Source organism: Lithobates pipiens, unplaced genomic scaffold (genome assembly GCF_037356315.1).
Source record: "Lithobates pipiens isolate NorthernLeopardFrog02 unplaced genomic scaffold, aLitPip1_a1.2 Scaffold_18, whole genome shotgun sequence".
Classification (NCBI taxonomy): Eukaryota; Metazoa; Chordata; class Amphibia; order Anura; family Ranidae; genus Lithobates; species Lithobates pipiens.
The window spans coordinates 590,081,177-590,104,781 of record NW_027507758.1 but is presented as its reverse complement, the minus strand read 5'-3'; positions in this window follow the sequence as shown (position 1 = coordinate 590,104,781).

Below are 23,605 nucleotides of genomic sequence, written 5' to 3'. Positions count from 1 at the left end.
ACTACATTTCTATTTGTTACTATTTCTTGTTTTTTCAAAAAAAATATTATTTTTTGATTATGCTATCAAGAACTATCATTTTTTTGGTGAATTTCAATGATTTATTCATATGGACTTGCATCAAAAGCGACATATTGATCGGTTGATCATTATGTGAGGGGGAGTTAGGATGTGCTTCTCATAAGAATTTTTTAAGAGTTATCTGAATAATGATGATAGTAATAAGATAATAGGAAAGACAAAAATGTATAATTAGAAGTATATGAAGAAAAGGATTTCAATGTGTCTAAACAAAGTTATTGTTGAATTTAAATAATTTTGGAATGTTTTAAAAAAAATATATATAAAAAGTTGCTTGCTGGTCATGGATAGATGGATAAATAAATCGAAAAATAAATAGAATGATAGATAAAATATATAAAATATGACAATCAAATAATAGGAACGTTTTTATGTATTTTGTTTGAAATCTGTATTAGGATTAGAATGAAACAAATTTATGAATTGATTAAGGAAGAAATGAAAAAAAGTTAAAAAAAATTATGACAAGTATTTTTAGTCGGAAAATGACTTCTGGTTTATCTGATCCAGTGATTAGCTATGGTACATCTGGAGCAATTGATTCAAAATGTGTATGAAAGGGCACCATAAATGAAGTGTAAGTGATTTAGGTAATATCTAAGTTGTGTGAATGTCATTTTGTAACCAGTTGTTCTTTATGTCCAGAGTTTATGACTAAAGGTCAGTAGGTCAGTGGTTTCACAGATAAGAATACACATAGAGAGTGTGTCATATAATGGAATGAAATAGTTAAATATTTTTCATAGAAACATCTCAGAATTTTTGAAAATGTTTATGTACAAATTCTGACTCACTAAAATGTATTAATGAGTATTGTATTAATGTTTATTGTATTGTTTGTATTGGAAAAAAGAGAATCAGAGACATTTATTATTTAAGATGAATGCACTTATTATTTGTTGAATATCGTGCATTGAGGGGGAATATGTTAGAAGTTTTTGAGGTAATTAATATCTTAAAAGATAAAAGTTTCTGAAAATATATGTAAGTTATATGTTCAGTGGTAAGTGATGGTTTCTGAAGGTCACACAACAGCAGATCGTATAGATAGGAGTGGATTTGCTGAGTAGGTATTTCTATTTTTGAGTTACTAGTCAGAACAATGGGTGGAGTTATGCTACTTATCTATAGACTGAACCATATTGGGTATATATGCAAATGTGGGTGTTATTAGGATATGCTGACATAACATCTTGAAACAGTATAAGAATGGACTAGGGTTATAGGAAAGGTAGGATTGGTGGGAAGAGAAAGGATTCTACACTTTGGAGAATGTAGATCAGAAGACCCATTCCTCCTTCTGAAGCCATCATCATGCCATATGTTACCAGATGTCAATCTTGTCTTTGCTTGTCATTCTGAAAAATAAACAAACTATTGGACGAACGAAGGATTCTTCGATTTCTACTCCAGAAAGTACGTTTGAAATGCCTTGGATGAAAATTACATATCTCCGCTACACACACCCTTTGGAGAAGGGTTACTGATTCACATATAACACAAAGACTTTGCTATTCATTAAGAAACGCCCCTGTGAGTGAGTATGTAGAGTTTCCATTGCACTACATTTGTATTTACTCTCTACACTTCACTTTTTTACACAGCTTTATGTATCGTGAGGGCAAACGCTGTTGCTCTCAAGATAAATAAATCTAAGCTGCAGCTGAATGGCGCATCTGAAAACAAAAAAAATTATAAATCGCACATATTTGCATTCTACAAGCTGTAAATCACATATCTGCATTCTGCAACCTATAAATCGCACATAACTGCATTCAGAAACCTGTAACTTGCACATATCTGCATTCTGCAGCATTTAAAGCGCACATATCTGCATTCTGAAACCTATGAATTGCACATTACTGCATTCTGCAACCTGTGAATTGCACATATCTGCATTCTGTAAATCGCACATAACTGCATTCAGCAACATGTAAATTGCATATATCTGCAACATGTAAATAGCACATATCTGTATTCTGTAAATCACACATATCTGCATTCTGCAACCTGTAAATTGCACATAACTGCATTCTTAAATCTGTAAATCGCACATATCTGAGTTCTTAAATCTGTAAATCGCGCATAGATGCATTCTGAAATCTGCAATTCGCACATATCTGCATTCTGTAACCTGTAAATCGCACATATCTGCATTCAGCAACCTGTAAATTTGAAAAAATTGGGGGTCTATTAGACCCTAGATCTTACCTCTGCCCTCAAAGCATCTGACCAAACCGTTCGGTGTGATAAAATGCTTTCCCACTGGAAATGTTTATATCCAGGAGGGGGGACATTCCCTCCCACTGCTTGTAAAAGCAGTCTAGAGGCTAATAAGCCACTAGGATTGCTTTTACATGAAAGCCGATCACTATCTGAAAAGAATACCAAGATGATACCTAAACCCGCAGGCATCATTCTGGTATAACCATTCAAATTCCAACAACATACCAGTACGTTGCTGGTCCTTGTTGGACATACAGTGGTGTGAAAAAGTGTTTGCCCCCTTCCTCATTTCCTGTTCCTTTGCATGTTTGTCACACTTAAGTGTTTCGGAACATCAAACCAATTTAAACAATAGTCAAGGACAACACAAGTAAACACAAAATGCAATTTGTAAATGAAGGTGTTTATTATTAAAGGTGAAAAAAAATCCAAACCATCATGGCCCTGTGTGAAAAAGTGATTGCCCCCCTTGTTAAAACATACTATAACTGTGGTTGTCCACACCTGAGTTCAATTTCTCTAGCCACACCCAGGCCTGATTACACCTGTTCACAATCAAGGCATCACTTAAATAGGAGCTGCTTGACACAGTAAGGTCCACCAGAAGATCCTTAAAAGCTACACATCATGCCGAGACCCAAAGAAATTCAGGAACAATTGAGAAAGTAATTGAGATCTATCAGTCTGGAAAGGGTTATAAAGCCATTTCCAAAGCTTTGGGAATCCAGCGAACCACAGTGAGAGCCATTATCCACATAATGGCGAAGACATGGAACAGTGGTGAACCTTCCCAGGAGTGGCCAGCCGCCCAAAATTACCCCAAGAGCGCAGCGACGACTCATCCAAGAGGTCACAAAAGACCCCACAACAAAGTCCAAGGAACTGCAGGCCTCACTTGCCTCAGTTAAGGTCAGCGTTCATGCCTCCACCATCAGGAAAAGACTGGGCAAAAATGGCCTGCATGGCAGAGTTCCAAGGAGAAAACCACTGCTGAGCAAAAAGAACATCAAAGCTCGTCTCAATTTCTCCACAACACATCTCGATGATCCCAAGACTTTTGGGACAACATTCTGTGGACCGATGAGACAAAAGTGGAACTCTTTGGAAGGTGTGTGTCCAAGTATATCTGGCGTAGAAGGAACACTGCATTTCATAAAAAGAACATTATACCAACAGTAAAATATGGTGGTGGTAGTGTGATGGTCTGGGGCTGTTTTGCTGCTTCAGGACCTGGAAGACTTGCCGTGATAAAAGGAACTATGAATTCTGCTGTCTACCAAGAGATCCTGAAGGAGAATGTCCGACCATCTGTTCGTGTACTCAAGCTGAAACGAACTTGGGTTCTGCAGCAGGACAATGATCCTAAACACACCAGCAAGTCCACCACCGAATGGCTGAAGAAAAACAAAATGAAGACTTTGGAGTGGCCTAGCCAAAGTCCTGACCTGAATCCTATTGAGATGTTGTGGTATGACCTTAAAAAGGCCGTTCATGCTCGAAAACCCTCTAATGTAACTGAATTAGGACAATTCTGCAAAGATGAGTGGGCCAAAATTCCTCCAGGATGCTGTAAAAGCCTCATTGCACGTTATCGCAAACGCTTGGTTGCAGTTGTTGCTGCTAAGGGTGGCCCAACCAGTTATTAGGTTTAGGGGGCAATCACTTTTTCACACAGGGCCATGATGGTTTGGATTTTTTTTCACCTTTAATAATAAACACCTTCATTTACAAATTGCATTTTGTGTTTACTTGTGTTGTCCTTGACTATTGTTTAAATTGGTTTGATGTTCCGAAACACTTAAGTGTGACAAACATGCAAAGGAACAGGAAATGAGGAAGGGGGCAAACACTTTTTCACACCACTGTATATTGTAATTTTTTTTCATGCAGCCTGTTGGCTGAAGGAAAAAAAAGAGATTGATCGGTGGGTATGCCCACCATTAGAATACCTCCCTTCATCCACCCACTTCTAATGGTGGGCATACATGCACCATTTATATATGCCGAAGCATGGGGGCATCCTCTCGCAAAAAAGTTATGCCACGTACACACGGTCAGACTTTTCCATGGGCAAGCCATCTTTCAGAATTTCGACCATATGTATGCGGATTAGGAGCAAAATCGCTCCTCCGTCCCTGCTGCCCCCATGCTTCAGCATATATGTTCTTTTTTTTAACTGTGGTGTTGAAATCACCTCCTACAGCACTGGAGTCACAGCTTTATGTATCGTGAGGGCAAATGCTGTTGCTCTCAAGATAAATAAATCTGCGCTGCAGCTGAATAGCGCATCTGAAAACAAAAAAAATTGTAAATCGCACATATTTGCCTTCTGCAACCTGTAAATCACATATCTGCATTCTGCAACCTAAAAATCGCACATAACTGCATTCTGAAACCTGTAACTTGCACATATCTGCATTCTGTAAATCGCACATAACTGCATTCAGCAACCTGTAAATTGCACATATCTGCAACATGTAAATAGCACATATTTGTATTCTGTAAATCGCACATATCTGCATTCTGCAACCGGTAAATTGCACATAACTGCATTCTTAAATCTGTAAATCGCACATATCTGAATTCTTAAATCTGTAAATCGCACATAGCTGCATTCTGAAATCTGCAATTCGCACATATCTGCATTCTGTAACCTGTAAATCGCACATATCTGCATTCAGCCACCTGTAAATTTGAAAAAATTGGGGTCTATTAGACCCTAGATCTTTCCTCTGCCCTCAAAGCATCTGACCACACCGTTCGGTGTGATAAAATGCTTTCCCAATGGCGATGTTTATATCCGGGAGGGGGGACATTCCCTCCCACTGCTTGTAAAAGCAGTCTAGAGGCTAATTAGCCACTAGGATTGCTTTACATGAAAGCCGATCACTATCTGAAAAGAATGATACCAAGATGATACCTAAACCCGCAGGCATCATTCTGGTATAACCATTCAAATTCCAGCAACATACCAGTACGTTGCTGGTCCTTGTTGGACATATATTGTAATCTTTTTTTCATGCAGCCTGTTGGCTGAAGGAAAAAAGAGATTGATCGGTGGGTATGCCCACCATTAGAATACCACCCTTCATCCACCCACTTCTAATGATGGGCATACATGCACCATTTATATATGCCGAAGCATGGGGGCATCCTCCCACAAAAAAGTTATGCCACGTACACACGGTCGGACTTTTCCACGGGCAAGCCATCTTTCGGAATTTCGACCATATGTATGCGGATTAGGAGCAAAATCGCTCCTCCGTCCCTGCTGCCCCCATGCTTCAGCATATATGCTCTTTTTTTTTAACTGTGGTGTTGAAATCACCTCCTACAGCACTGGAGTCACAGCTTTATGTATCCTGAGGGCAAATGCTGCTGCTCTCAAGATAAATAAATCTGCGCTGCAGCTGAATGGCGCATCTGAAAACAAAAAAATGGTAAATCGCACATATTTGCATTCTACAAGCTGTAAATCACATATCTGCATTCTGCAACCTATAAATCACACATAACTGCATTCTGAAACCTGTAACTTGCACATATCTGCATTCTGCAGCATTTAAAGCGCACATATCTGCATTCTGAAACCTATGAATCGCACATTACTGCATTCTGCAACCTGTGAATTGCACATATCTGCATTCTGTAAATCGCACATAACTGCATTCAGCAACATGTAAATTGCATATATCTGCAACATGTAAATAGCACATATCCGTATTCTGTAAATCGCACATATCTGCATTCTGCAACCGGTAAATTGCACATAACTGCATTCTTAAATCTGTAAATCGCACATATCTGAATTCTTAAATCTGTAAATCGCACATAGCTGCATTCTGCAATCTGCAATTCGCACATATCTGCATTCTGTAACCTGTAAATCGCACATATCTGCATTCAGCAACCTGTAAATTTGAAAAAATTGGGGGTCTATTAGACCCTAGATCTTTTTTTTTTTTTTTTTTATTCAAATGCCTTTTATTGGTGAAGCAGAATCACACAAAAGTGGGTCACAGCAAAGCAAAATAGCTAACGTGTTTCACACTACCAAGAGCGCTGACTCATGACTTGATTCCATATCCTGGTGTCACCAGGATAGACCCTAGATCTTACCTCTGCTCTCAAAGCATCTGACCACACCGTTCGGTGTGATAAAATGCTTTCCCACTGGAAATGTTTATATCCGGGAGGGGGGAAATTCCCTCCCACTGCTTGTAAAAGCAGTCTAGAGTCTAATTAGCCACTAGGATTGCTTTTACATGAAAGCCGATCACTATCTGAAAAGAATAACAAGATGATACCTAAACCCGCAGGCATCATTCTGGTATAACCATTCAAATTCCGGCAACATACCAGTATGTTGCTGGTCCTTGTTGGACATATATTGTAATTTTTTTTTCATGTAGCCTGTTGGCTGAAGGAAAAAAAAAGAGATTGATCGGTGGGTATGCCCACCATTAGAATACCTCCCTTCATCCACCCACTTCTAATGGTGGGCATACATGCACCATTTATATATGCCGATGCATGGGGGCATCCTCCCGCAAAAAAGTTATGCCACGTACACACGGTCGGACTTTTCCACGGGCAAGCCATCTTTCGGAATTTCGACCATATGTATGCGGATTAGGAGCGAAATCGCTCCTCCGCCCCTGCTGCCCCCATGCTTCAGCATATATGCTCTTTTTTTTAAACTGTGGTGTTGAAATCACCTCCTACAGCTCTGGAGTCACAGCTTTATGTATCGTGAGGGCAAACGCTGTTGCTCTCAAGATAAATAAATCTGAGCTGCAGCTGAATGGCGCATCTGAAAACAAAAAAATGGTAAATCGCACATATTTGCATTCTACAAGCTGTAAATCACATATCTGCATTCTGCAACCTATAAATCGCACATAACTGCATTCTGAAACCTGTAACTTGCACATATCTGCATTCTGCAGCATTTAAAGCGCACATATCTGCATTCTGAAACCTATGAATCGCACATTACTGCATTCTGCAACCTGTGAATTGCACATATCTGCATTCTGTAAATCGCACATAACTGCATTCAGCAACATGTAAATTGCATATATCTGCAACATGTAAATAGCACATATCTGTATTCTGTAAATTGCACATATCTGCATTCTGCAACCGGTAAATTGCACATAACTGCATTCTTAAATCTGTAAATCGCACATATCTGAATTCTTAAATCTGTAAATCGCACATAGCTGCATTCTGAAATCTGCAATTCGCACATATCTGCATTCTGTAACCTGTAAATCGCACATATCTGCATTCAGCCACCTGTAAATTTGAAAAAAATGGGGTCTATTAGACCCTAGATCTTTCCTCTGCCCTCAAAGCATCTGACCACACCGTTCGGTGTGATAAAATGCTTTCCCAATGGCGATGTTTATATCCGCGAGGGGGGACATTTCCTCCCACTGCTTGTAAAAGCAGTCTAGAGGCTAATTAGCCACTAGGATTGCTTTACATGAAAGCCGATCACTATCTGAAAAGAATGATACCAAGATGATACCTAAACCCGCAGGCATCATTCTGGTATAACCATTCAAATTCCAGCAACATACCAGTACATTGCTGGTCCTTGTTGGACATATATTGTAATCTTTTTTTCATGCAGCCTGTTGGCTGAAGGAAAAAAGAGATTGATCGGTGGGTATGCCCACCATTAGAATACCTCCCTTCATCCACCCACTTCTAATGATGGGCATACATGCACCATTTATATATGCCAAAGCATGGGGGCATCCTCCCGCAAAAAAGTTATGCCACGTACACACGGTCGGACTTTTCCACGGGCAAGCCATCTTTCGGAATTTCGACCATATGTATGCGGATTAGGAGCGAAATTGCTCCTCCGCCCCTGCTGCCCCCATGCTTCAGCATATATGCTCTTTTTTTTAACTGTGGTGTTGAAATCACCTCCTACAGCACTGGAGTCACAGCTTTATGTATCCTGAGGGCAAATGCTGCTGCTCTCAAGATAAATAAATCTGCGCTGCAGCTGATTGGCGCATCTAAAAACAAAAAAATGGTAAATCGCACATATTTGCATTCTACAAGCTGTAAATCACATATCTGCATTCTGCAACCTATAAATCGCACATAACTGCATTCTGAAACCTGTAACTTGCACATATCTGCATTCTGCAGCATTTAAATTGCACATATCTGCATTCTGTAAATCGCACATAACTGCATTCAGCAACCTGTAAATTGCACATATCTGCAACATGTAAATAGCACATATCTGTATTCTGTAAATTGCACATATCTGCATTCTGCAACCAGTAAATTGCACATATCTGAATTCTTAAATCTGTAAATCGCACATATCTGAGTTCTTAAATCTGTAAATCGCGCATAGCTGCATTCTGAAATCTGCAATTCGCACATATCTGCATTCTGTAACCTGTAAATCGCACATATCTGCATTCAGCAACCTGTAAATTTGAAAAAATTGGGTGTTCTATTAGACCCTAGATCTTACCTCTGCCCTCAAAGCATCTGACCACACCGTTCGGTGTGATAAAATGCTTTCCCACTGGAATTTTTTTATGTCGGGGAGGGGGGACATTCCATCCCACTGCTTGTAAAAGCAGTCTAGAGGCTAATTAGCCACTATGATTGCTTTTACATGAAAGCCGATCACTATCTGAAAAGAATACCAAGATGATACCTAAACCCGCAGGCATCATTCTGGTATAACCATTCAAATTCCAGCAACATACCAGTACGTTGCTGGTCCTTGTTGGACATATATTGTAATTTTTTTTCATGCAGCCTGTTGGCTGAAGGAAAAAAAAAAGAGATTGATTGGTGGGTATGCCCACCATTAGAATACCTCCCTTCATCCACCCACTTCTAATGGTGGGCATACATGCACCATTTATATATGCCAAAGCATGGGGGCATCCTCCCGCAAAAAAGTTATGCCACGTACACACGGTCGGACTTTTCCACGGGCAAGCCATCTTTCGGAATTTCGACCATATGTATGCGGATTAGGAGCGAAATCGCTCCTCCGCCCCTGCTGCCCCCATGCTTCAGCATATATGCTCTTTTTTTTTAACTGTGGTGTTGAAATCACCTCCTACAGCACTGGAGTCACAGCTTTATGTATCGTGAGGGCAAACGCTGTTGCTCTCAAGATAAATAAATCTGAGCTGCAGCTGAATGGCGCATCTGAAAACAAAAAAATGGTAAATCGCACATATTTGCATTCTACAAGCTGTAAATCACATATCTGCATTCTGCAACCTATAAATCACACATAACTGCATTCTGAAACCTGTAACTTGCACATATCTGCATTCTGCAGCATTTAAAGCGCACATATCTGCATTCTGAAACCTATGAATCGCACATTACTGCATTCTGCAACCTGTGAATTGCACATATCTGCATTCTGTAAATCGCACATAACTGCATTCAGCAACATGTAAATTGCATATATCTGCAACATGTAAATAGCACATATCCGTATTCTGTAAATCGCACATATCTGCATTCTGCAACCGGTAAATTGCACATAACTGCATTCTTAAATCTGTAAATCGCACATATCTGAATTCTTAAATCTGTAAATCGCACATAGCTGCATTCTGCAATCTGCAATTCGCACATATCTGCATTCTGTAACCTGTAAATCGCACATATCTGCATTCAGCAACCTGTAAATTTGAAAAAATTGGGGGTCTATTAGACCCTAGATCTTTTTTTTTTTTTTTATTCAAATGCCTTTTATTGGTGAAGCAGAATCACACAAAAGTGGGTCACAGCAAAGCACAATAGCTAACGTGTTTCACACTACCAAGAGCGCTGACTCATGACTTGATTCCATATCCTGGTGTCACCAGGATAGACCCTAGATCTTACCTCTGCTCTCAAAGCATCTGACCACACCGTTCGGTGTGATAAAATGCTTTCCCACTGGAAATGTTTATATCCGGGAGGGGGGAAATTCCCTCCCACTGCTTGTAAAAGCAGTCTAGAGTCTAATTAGCCACTAGGATTGCTTTTACATGAAAGCCGATCACTATCTGAAAAGAATAACAAGATGATACCTAAACCCGCAGGCATCATTCTGGTATAACCATTCAAATTCCGGCAACATACCAGTATGTTGCTGGTCCTTGTTGGACATATATTGTAATTTTTTTTTCATGCAGCCTGTTGGCTGAAGGAAAAAAAAAGAGATTGATCGGTGGGTATGCCCACCATTAGAATACCTCCCTTCATCCACCCACTTCTAATGGTGGGCATACATGCACCATTTATATATGCCGAAGCATGGGGGCATCCTCCGGCAAAAAAGTTATGCCACGTACACACGGTCGGACTTTTCCACGGGCAAGCCATCTTTCGGAATTTTGACCATATGTATGCGGATTAGGAGCAAAATCGCTCCTCCGTCCCTGCTGCCCCCATGCTTCAGCATATATGCTCTTTTTTTTTAACTGTGGTGTTGAAATCACCTCCTACAGCTCTGGAGTCACAGCTTTATGTATCGTGAGGGCAAACGCTGTTGCTCTCAAGATAAATAAATCTGAGCTGCAGCTGAATGGCGCATCTGAAAACAAAAAAATGGTAAATCGCACATATTTGCATTCTACAAGCTGTAAATCACATATCTGCATTCTGCAACCTATAAATCGCACATAACTGCATTCTGAAACCTGTAACTTGCACATATCTGCATTCTGCAGCATTTAAAGCGCACATATCTGCATTCTGAAACCTATGAATCACACATTACTGCATTCTGAAACCTGTGAATTGCACATATCTGCATTCTGTAAATCGCACATAACTGCATTCAGCAACATGTAAATTGCATATATCTGCAACATGTAAATAGCACATATCTGTATTCTGTAAATTGCACATATCTGCATTCTGCAACCGGTAAATTGCACATAACTGCATTCTTAAATCTGTAAATCGCACATATCTGAATTCTTAAATTTGTAAATCGCACATAGCTGCATTCTGAAATCTGCAATTCGCACATATCTGCATTCTGTAACCTGTAAATCGCACATATCTGCATTCAGCCACCTGTAAATTTGAAAAAAATGGGGTCTATTAGACCCTAGATCTTTCCTCTGCCCTCAAAGCATCTGACCACACCGTTCGGTGTGATAAAATGCTTTCCCAATGGCGATGTTTATATCCGCGAGGGGGGACATTTCCTCCCACTGCTTGTAAAAGCAGTCTAGAGGCTAATTAGCCACTAGGATTGCTTTACATGAAAGCCGATCACTATCTGAAAAGAATGATACCAAGATGATACCTAAACCCGCAGGCATCATTCTGGTATAACCATTCAAATTCCAGCAACATATCAGTACATTGCTGGTCCTTGTTGGACATATATTGTAATCTTTTTTTCATGCAGCCTGTTGGCTGAAGGAAAAAAGAGATTGATCGGTGGGTATGCCCACCATTAGAATACCTCCCTTCATCCACCCACTTCTAATGATGGGCATACATGCACCATTTATATATGCCAAAGCATGGGGGCATCCTCCCGCAAAAAAGTTATGCCACGTACACGCGGTCGGACTTTTCCACGGGCAAGCCATCTTTCGGAACTTCGACCATATGTATGCGGATTAGGAGCGAAATTGCTCCTCCGCCCCTGCTGCCCCCATGCTTCAGCATATATGCTCTTTTTTTTAACTGTGGTGTTGAAATCACCTCCTACAGCACTGGAGTCACAGCTTTATGTATCCTGAGGGCAAATGCTGCTGCTCTCAAGATAAATAAATCTGGGCTGCAGCTGAATGGCGCATCTAAAAACAAAAAAATGGTAAATCGCACATATTTGCATTCTACAAGCTGTAAATCACATATCTGCATTCTGCAACCTATAAATCGCACATAACTGCATTCTGAAACCTGTAACTTGCACATATCTGCATTCTGCAGCATTTAAATCGCACATATCTGCATTCTGTAAATCGCACATAACTGCATTCAGCAACCTGTAAATTGCACATATCTGCAACATGTAAATAGCACATATCTGTATTCTGTAAATTGCACATATCTGCATTCTGCAACCGGTAAATTGCACATATCTGAATTCTTAAATCTGTAAATCGCACATATCTGAGTTCTTAAATCTGTAAATCGCGCATAGCTGCATTCTGAAATCTGCAATTCGCACATATCTGCATTCTGTAACCTGTAAATCGCACATATCTGCATTCAGCAACCTGTAAATTTGAAAAAATTGGGTGTTCTATTAGACCCTAGATCTTACCTCTGCCCTCAAAGCATCTGACCACACCGTTCGGTGTGATAAAATGCTTTCCCACTGGAATTTTTTTATGTCGGGGAGGGGGGACATTCCATCCCACTGCTTGTAAAAGCAGTCTAGAGGCTAATTAGCCACTAGGATTGCTTTTACATGAAAGCCGATCACTATCTGAAAAGAATACCAAGATGATACCTAAACCCGCAGGCATCATTCTGGTATAACCATTCAAATTCCAGCAACATACCAGTACGTTGCTGGTCCTTGTTGGACATATATTGTAATTTTTTTTCATGCAGCCTGTTGGCTGAAGGAAAAAAAAAAGAGATTGATTGGTGGGTATGCCCACCATTAGAATACCTCCCTTCATCCACCCACTTCTAATGGTGGGCATACATGCACCATTTATATATGCCAAAGCATGGGGGCATCCTCCCGCAAAAAAGTTATGCCACGTACACACGGTCGGACTTTTCCACGGGCAAGCCATCTTTCGGAATTTCGACCATATGTATGCGGATTAGGAGCGAAATCGCTCCTCCGCCCCTGCTGCCCCCATGCTTCAGCATATATGCTCTTTTTTTTTAACTGTGGTGTTGAAATCACCTCCTACAGCACTGGAGTCACAGCTTTATGTATCGTGAGGGCAAACGCTGTTGCTCTCAAGATAAATAAATCTGAGCTGCAGCTGAATGGCGCATCTGAAAACAAAAAAATGGTAAATCGCACATATTTGCATTCTACAAGCTGTAAATCACATATCTGCATTCTGCAACCTATAAATCACACATAACTGCATTCTGAAACCTGTAACTTGCACATATCTGCATTCTGCAGCATTTAAAGCGCACATATCTGCATTCTGAAACCTATGAATCGCACATTACTGCATTCTGCAACCTGTGAATTGCACATATCTGCATTCTGTAAATCGCACATAACTGCATTCAGCAACATGTAAATTGCATATATCTGCAACATGTAAATAGCACATATCCGTATTCTGTAAATCGCACATATCTGCATTCTGCAACCGGTAAATTGCACATAACTGCATTCTTAAATCTGTAAATCGCACATATCTGAATTCTTAAATCTGTAAATCGCACATAGCTGCATTCTGCAATCTGCAATTCGCACATATCTGCATTCTGTAACCTGTAAATCGCACATATCTGCATTCAGCAACCTGTAAATTTGAAAAAATTGGGGGTCTATTAGACCCTAGATCTTTTTTTTTTTTTTTATTCAAATGCCTTTTATTGGTGAAGCAGAATCACACAAAAGTGGGTCACAGCAAAGCACAATAGCTAACGTGTTTCACACTACCAAGAGCGCTGACTCATGACTTGATTCCATATCCTGGTGTCACCAGGATAGACCCTAGATCTTACCTCTGCTCTCAAAGCATCTGACCACACCGTTCGGTGTGATAAAATGCTTTCCCACTGGAAATGTTTATATCCGGGAGGGGGGAAATTCCCTCCCACTGCTTGTAAAAGCAGTCTAGAGTCTAATTAGCCACTAGGATTGCTTTTACATGAAAGCCGATCACTATCTGAAAAGAATAACAAGATGATACCTAAACCCGCAGGCATCATTCTGGTATAACCATTCAAATTCCGGCAACATACCAGTATGTTGCTGGTCCTTGTTGGACATATATTGTAATTTTTTTTTCATGCAGCCTGTTGGCTGAAGGAAAAAAAAAGAGATTGATCGGTGGGTATGCCCACCATTAGAATACCTCCCTTCATCCACCCACTTCTAATGGTGGGCATACATGCACCATTTATATATGCCGAAGCATGGGGGCATCCTCCAGCAAAAAAGTTATGCCACGTACACACGGTCGGACTTTTCCACGGGCAAGCCATCTTTCGGAATTTCGACCATATGTATGCGGATTAGGAGCAAAATCGCTCCTCCGTCCCTGCTGCCCCCATGCTTCAGCATATATGCTCTTTTTTTTTAACTGTGGTGTTGAAATCACCTCCTACAGCTCTGGAGTCACAGCTTTATGTATCGTGAGGGCAAACGCTGTTGCTCTCAAGATAAATAAATCTGAGCTGCAGCTGAATGGCGCATCTGAAAACAAAAAAATGGTAAATCGCACATATTTGCATTCTACAAGCTGTAAATCACATATCTGCATTCTGCAACCTATAAATCGCACATAACTGCATTCTGAAACCTGTAACTTGCACATATCTGCATTCTGCAGCATTTAAAGCGCACATATCTGCATTCTGAAACCTATGAATCACACATTACTGCATTCTGAAACCTGTGAATTGCACATATCTGCATTCTGTAAATCGCACATAACTGCATTCAGCAACATGTAAATTGCATATATCTGCAACATGTAAATAGCACATATCTGTATTCTGTAAATTGCACATATCTGCATTCTGCAACCGGTAAATTGCACATAACTGCATTCTTAAATCTGTAAATCGCACATATCTGAATTCTTAAATCTGTAAATCGCACATAGCTGCATTCTGAAATCTGCAATTCGCACATATCTGCATTCTGTAACCTGTAAATCGCACATATCTGCATTCAGCCACCTGTAAATTTGAAAAAATTGGGGTCTATTAGACCCTAGATCTTTCCTCTGCCCTCAAAGCATCTGACCACACCGTTCGGTGTGATAAAATGCTTTCCCAATGGCGATGTTTATATCCGCGAGGGGGGACATTTCCTCCCACTGCTTGTAAAAGCAGTCTAGAGGCTAATTAGCCACTAGGATTGCTTTACAAGAAAGCCAATCACTATCTGAAAAGAATGATACCAAGATGATACCTAAACCCGCAGGCATCATTCTGGTATAACTATTCAAATTCCAGCAACATACCAGTACATTGCTGGTCCTTGTTGGACATATATTGTAATCTTTTTTTCATGCAGCCTGTTGGCTGAAGGAAAAAAGAGATTGATCGGTGGGTATGCCCACCATTAGAATACCTCCCTTCATCCACCCACTTCTAATGATGGGCATACATGCACCATTTATATATGCCGAAGCATGGGGGCATCCTCCCGCAAAAAAGTTATGCCACGTACACGCGGTCGGACTTTTCCACGGGCAAGCCATCTTTCGGAACTTTGACCATATGTATGCAGATTAGGAGCGAAATTGCTCCTCCGCCCCTGCTGCCCCCATGCTTCAGCATATATGCTCTTTTTTTTAACTGTGGTGTTGAAATCACCTCCTACAGCACTGGAGTCACAGCTTTATGTATCCTGAGGGCAAATGCTGCTGCTCTCAAGATAAATAAATCTGCGCTGCAGCTGAATGGCGCATCTAAAAACAAAAAAATGGTAAATCGCACATATTTGCATTCTACAAGCTGTAAATCACATATCTGCATTCTGCAACCTATAAATCGCACATAACTGCATTCTGAAACCTGTAACTTGCACATATCTGCATTCTGCAGCATTTAAATCGCACATATCTGCATTCTGAAAAGTATAAATCGCACATAACTGCATTCTGCAACCTGTAAATTGCACATATCTGCATTCTGTAAATCGCACATAACTGCATTCAGCAACCTGTAAATTGCACATATCTGCAACATGTAAATAGCACATATCTGTATTCTGTAAATTGCACATATCTGCATTCTGCAACCGGTAAATTGCACATATCTGAATTCTTAAATCTGTAAATCGCACATATCTGAGTTCTTAAATCTGTAAATCGCGCATAGCTGCATTCTGAAATCTGCAATTCGCACATATCTGCATTCTGTAACCTGTAAATCGCACATATCTGCATTCAGCAACCTGTAAATTTGAAAAAATTGGGTGTTCTATTAGACCCTAGATCTTACCTCTGCCCTCAAAGCATCTGACCACACCGTTCGGTGTGATAAAATGCTTTCCCACTGGAATTTTTTATATCGGGGAGGGGGGACATTCCATCCCACTGCTTGTAAAAGCAGTCTAGAGGCTAATTAGCCACTAGGATTGCTTTTACATGAAAGCCGATCACTATCTGAAAAGAATACCAAGATGATACCTAAACCCGCAGGCATCATTCTGGTATAACCATTCAAATTCCAGCAACATACCAGTACGTTGCTGGTCCTTGTTGGACATATATTGTAATTTTTTTTCATGCAGCCTGTTGGCTGAAGGAAAAAAAAAAGAGATTGATTGGTGGGTATGCCCACCATTAGAATACCTCCCTTCATCCACCCACTTCTAATGGTGGGCATACATGCACCATTTATATATGCCGAAGCATGGGGGCATCCTCCCGCAAAAAAGTTATGCCACGTACACACGGTCGGACTTTTCCACGGGCAAGCCATCTTTCGGAACTTCGACCATATGTATGCGGATTAGGAGCGAAATCGCTCCTCCGCCCCTGCTGCCCCCATGCTTAGGCATATATGCTCTTTTTTTTTAACTGTGGTGTTGAAATCACCTCCTACAGCACTGGAGTCACAGCTTTATGTATCGTGAGGGCAAACGCTGTTGCTCTCAAGATAAATAAATCTGAGCTGCAGCTGAATGGCGCATCTGAAAACAAAAAAATGGTAAATCGCACATATTTGCATTCTACAAGCTGTAAATCACATATCTGCATTCTGCAACCTATCAATCGCACATAACTGCATTCTGAAATCTGTAAATCGCACATATCTGAATTTTTAAATCTGTAAATCGCACATAGCTGCATTCTGAAATCTGCAATTTGCACATATCTGCATTCTGTAACCTGTAAATCGCACATATCTGCATTCAGCCACCTGTAAATTTGAAAAAATTGGGGTCTATTAGACCCTAGATCTTTCCTCTGCCCTCAAAGCATCTGACCACACCGTTCGGTGTGATAAAATGCTTTCCCAATGGCGATGTTTATATCCGGGAGGGGGGACATTCCCTCCCACTGCTTGTAAAAGAAGTCTAGAGGCTAATTAGCCACTAGGATTGCTTTACATGAAAGCCGATCACTATCTGAAAAGAATGATACCAAGATGATACCTAAACCCGCAGGCATCATTCTGGTATAACCATTCAAATTCCAGCAACATACCAGTACGTTGCTGGTCCTTGTTGGACATATATTGTAATCTTTTTTTCATGCAGCCTGTTGGCTGAAGGATAAAAGAGATTGATCGGTGGGTATGCCCACCATTAGAATACCTCCCTTCATCCACCCACTTCTAATGATGGGCATACTTGCACCATTTATATATGCCGAAGCATGGGGGCATCCTCCCGCAAAAAAGTTATGCCACGTACACACGGTCGGACTTTTCCACGGGCAAGCCATCTTTCGGAATTTCGACCATATGTATGCGGATTAGGAGCAAAATCGCTCCTCCGTCCCTGCTGCCCCCATGCTTCAGCATATATGCTCTTTTTTTTAACTGTGGTGTTGAAATCACCTCCTACAGCACTGGAGTCACAGCTTTATGTATCCTGAGGGCAAATGCTGCTCTCAAGATAAATAAATCTGCGCTGCAGCTGAATGGCGCATCTGAAAACAAAAAAATGGTAAATCGCACATATTTGCATTCTACAAGCTGTAAATCACATATCTGCATTCTGCAACCTATAAATCTCACATAACTGCATTCTGAAACCTGTAACTTGCACATATCTGCATTCTGCAGCATTTAAATCGCACATATCTGCATTCTGAAAAGTATAAATCACGCATAACTGCATTCTGCAACCTGTAAATTGCACATATCTGCATTCTGTAAATCGCACATAACTGCATTCAGCAACCTGTAAATTGCACATATCTGCAACATGTAAATAGCACATATCTGTATTCTGTAAATTGCACATATCTGCATTCTGCAACCGGTAAATTGCACATATCTGAATTCTTAAATCTGTAAATCGCACATATCTGAGTTCTTAAATCTGTAAATCGCGCATAGCTGCATTCTGAAATCTGCAATTCGCACATATCTGCATTCTGTAACCTGTAAATCGCACATATCTGCATTCAGCAACCTGTAAATTTGAAAAAATTGGGGGTCTATTAGACCCTAGATCTTACCTCTGCCCTCAAAGCATCTGACCACACCGTTCGGTGTGATAAAATGCTTTCCCACTGGAAATTTTTATATCGGGGAGGGGGGACATTCCATCCCACTGCTTGTAAAAGCAGTCTAGAGGCTAATTAGCCACTAGGATTGCTTTTACATGAAAGCCGATCACTATCTGAAAAGAATACCAAGATGATACCTAAACCCGCAGGCATCATTCTGGTATAACCATTCAAATTCCAGCAACATACCAGTACGTTGCTGGTCCTTGTTGGACATATATTGTAATTTTTTTTCATGCAGCCTGTTGGCTGAAGGAAAAAAAAAGAGATTGATCGGTGGGTATGTCCACCATTAGAATACCTCCCTTCATCCACCCACTTCTAATGGTGGGCATACATGCACCATTTATATATGCCGAAGCATGGGGGCATCCTCCCGCAAAAAAGTTATGCCACGTACACACGGTCGGACTTTTCCATGGGCAAGCCATCTTTCGGAACTTCGACCATATGTATGCGGATTAGGAGCGAAATCGCTCCTCCGCCCCTGCTGCCCCCATGCTTCAGCATATATGCTCTTTTTTTTAACTGTGGTGTTGAAATCACCTCCTACAGCACTGGAGTCACAGCTTTATGTATCGTGAGGGCAAACGCTGTTGCTCTCAAGATAAATAAATCTGAGCTGCAGCTGAATGGCACATCTGAAAACAAAACAATGGTAAATCGCACATATTTGCATTCTACAAGCTGTAAATCACATATCTGCATTCTGAAACCTATAAATCGCACATAACTGCATTCTGCAACCTGTAAATTGCACATATCTGCATTCTGTAAATCGCACATAACTGCATTCAGCAACCTGTAAATTGCACATAACTGCAACATGTAAATAGCACATATCTGTATTCTGTAAATTGCACATATCTGCATTCTGCAACCGGTAAATTGCACATATCTGAATTCTTAAATCTGTAAATCGCACATATCTGAGTTCTTAAATCTGTAAATCGCGCATAGCTGCATTCTGAAATCTGCAATTCGCACATATCTGCATTCTGTAACCTGTAAATCGCACATATCTGCATTCAGCAACCTGTAAATTTGAAAAAATTGGGTGTTCTATTAGACCCTAGATCTTACCTCTGCCCTCAAAGCATCTGACCACACCGTTCGGTGTGATAAAATGCTTTCCCACTGGAATTTTTTATATCGGGGAGGGGGGACATTCCATCCCACTGCTTGTAAAAGCAGTCTAGAGGCTAATTAGCCACTAGGATTGCTTTTACATGAAAGCCGATCACTATCTGAAAAGAATACCAAGATGATACCTAAACCCGCAGGCATCATTCTGGTATAACCATTCAAATTCCAGCAACATACCAGTACGTTGCTGGTCCTTGTTGGACATATATTGTAATTTTTTTTCATGCAGCCTGTTGGCTGAAGGAAAAAAAAAAGAGATTGATTGGTGGGTATGCCCACCATTAGAATACCTCCCTTCATCCACCCACTTCTAATGGTGGGCATACATGCACCATTTATATATGCCGAAGCATGGGGGCATCCTCCCGCAAAAAAGTTATGCCACGTACACACGGTCGGACTTTTCCACGGGCAAGCCATCTTTCGGAACTTCGACCATATGTATGCGGATTAGGAGCGAAATCGCTCCTCCGCCCCTGCTGCCCCCATGCTTCAGCATATATGCTCTTTTTTTTTAACTGTGGTGTTGAAATCACCTCCTACAGCACTGGAGTCACAGCTTTATGTATCGTGAGGGCAAACGCTGTTGCTCTCAAGATAAATAAATCTGAGCTGCAGCTGAATGGCGCATCTGAAAACAAAAAAATGGTAAATCGCACATATTTGCATTCTACAAGCTGTAAATCACATATCTGCATTCTGCAACCTATCAATCGCACATAACTGCATTCTGAAATCTGTAAATCGCACATATCTGAATTTTTTAATCTGTAAATCGCACATAGCTGCATTCTGAAATCTGCAATTCGCACATATCTGCATTCTGTAACCTGTAAATCGCACATATCTGCATTCAGCCACCTGTAAATTTGAAAAAAATTGGGGTCTATTAGACCCTAGATCTTTCCTCTGCCCTCAAAGCATCTGACCACACCGTTCGGTGTGATAAAATGCTTTCCCAATGGCGATGTTTATATCCGGGAGGGGGGACATTCCCTCCCACTGCTTGTAAAAGAAGTCTAGAGGCTAATTAGCCACTAGGATTGCTTTACATGAAAGCCGATCACTATCTGAAAAGAATGATACCAAGATGATACCTAAACCCGCAGGCATCATTCTGGTATAACCATTCAAATTCCAGCAACATACCAGTACGTTGCTGGTCCTTGTTGGACATATATTGTAATCTTTTTTTCATGCAGCCTGTTGGCTGAAGGATAAAAGAGATTGATCGGTGGGTATGCCCACCATTAGAATACCTCCCTTTATCCACCCACTTCTAATGATGGGCATACTTGCACCATTTATATATGCCGAAGCATGGGGGCATCCTCCCGCAAAAAAGTTATGCCACGTACACACGGTCGGACTTTTCCACGGGCAAGCCATCTTTCGGAATTTCGACCATATGTATGCGGATTAGGAGCAAAATCGCTCCTCCGTCCCTGCTGCCCCCATGCTTCAGCATATATGCTCTTTTTTTTAACTGTGGTGTTGAAATCACCTCCTACAGCACTGGAGTCACAGCTTTATGTATCCTGAGGGCAAATGCTGCTCTCAAGATAAATAAATCTGCGCTGCAGCTGAATGGCGCATCTGAAAACAAAAAAATGGTAAATCGCACATATTTGCATTCTACAAGCTGTAAATCACATATCTGCATTCTGCAACCTATAAATCTCACATAACTGCATTCTGAAACCTGTAACTTGCACATATCTGCATTCTGCAGCATTTAAATCGCACATATCTGCATTCTGAAAAGTATAAATCGCGCATAACTGCATTCTGCAACCTGTAAATTGCACATATCTGCATTCTGTAAATCGCACATAACTGCATTCAGCAACCTGTAAATTGCACATATCTGCAACATGTAAATAGCACATATCTGTATTCTGTAAATTGCACATATCTGCATTCTGCAACCGGTAAATTGCACATATCTGAATTCTTAAATCTGTAAATCGCACATATCTGAGTTCTTAAATCTGTAAATCGCGCATAGCTGCATTCTGAAATCTGCAATTCGCACATATCTGCATTCTGTAACCTGTAAATTGCACATATCTGCATTCAGCAACCTGTAAATTTGAAAAAATTGGGGGTCTATTAGACCCTAGATCTTACCTCTGCCCTCAAAGCATCTGACCACACCGTTCGGTGTGATAAAATGCTTTCCCACTGGAAATTTTTATATCGGGGAGGGGGGACATTCCATCCCACTGCTTGTAAAAGCAGTCTAGAGGCTAATTAGCCACTAGGATTGCTTTTACATGAAAGCCGATCACTATCTGAAAAGAATACCAAGATGATACCTAAACCCGCAGGCATCATTCTGGTATAACCATTCAAATTCCAGCAACATACCAGTACGTTGCTGGTCCTTGTTGGACATATATTGTAATTTTTTTTCATGCAGCCTATTGGCTGAAGGAAAAAAAAAAGAGATTGATCGGTGGGTATGCCCACCATTAGAATACCTCCCTTCATCCACCCACTTCTAATGGTGGGCATACATGCACCATTTATATATGCCGAAGCATGGGGGCATCCTCCCGCAAAAAAGTTATGCCACGTACACACGGTCGGACTTTTCCACGGGCAAGCCATCTTTCGGAACTTCGACCATATGTATGCGGATTAGGAGCGAAATCGCTCCTCCGCCCCTGCTGCCCCCATGCTTCAGCATATATGCTCTTTTTTTTAACTGTGGTGTTGAAATCACCTCCTACAGCACTGGAGTCACAGCTTTATGTATCGTGAGGGCAAACGCTGTTGCTCTCAAGATAAATAAATCTGAGCTGCAGCTGAATGGCGCATCTGAAAACAAAACAATGGTAAATCGCACATATTTGCATTCTACAAGCTGTAAATCACATATCTGCATTCTGAAACCTATAAATCGCACATAACTGCATTCTGAAATCTGTAAATCGCACATATCTGAATTTTTAAATCTGTAAATCGCACATAGCTGCATTCTGAAATCTGCAATTCGCACATATCTGCATTCTGTAACCTGTAAATCGCACATATCTGCATTCAGCCACCTGTAAATTTGAAAAAATTGGGGTCTATTAGACCCTAGATCTTTCCTCTGCCCTCAAAGCATCTGACCACACCGTTCGGTGTGATAAAATGCTTTCCCAATGGCGATGTTTATATCCGGGAGGGGGGACATTCCCTCCCCCTGCTTGTAAAAGCAGTCTAGAGGCTAATTAGCCACTAGGATTGCTTTACATGAAAGCCGATCACTATCTGAAAAGAATGATACCAAGATGATACCTAAACCCGCAGGCATCATTCTGGTATAACCACTCAAATTCCAGCAACATACCAGTACGTTGCTGGTCCTTGTTGGACATATATTGTAATCTTTTTTTTATGCAGCCTGTTGGCTGAAGGAAAAGAGATTGATCGGTGGGTATGCCCACCATTAGAATACCTCCCTTCATCCACCCACTTCTAATGATGGGCATACTTGCACCATTTATATATGCCGAAGCATGGGGGCATCCTCCCGCAAAAAAGTTATGCCACGTACACACGGTCGGACTTTTCCACGGGCAAGCCATCTTTCGGAATTTCGACCATATGTATGCGGATTAGGAGCAAAATCGCTCCTCCGTCCCTGCTGCCCCCATGCTTCAGCATATATGCTCTTTTTTTAACTGTGGTGTTGAAATCACCTCCTACAGCACTGGAGTCACAGCTTTATGTATCCTGAGGGCAAATGCTGCTCTCAAGATAAATAAATCTGCGCTGCATCTGAA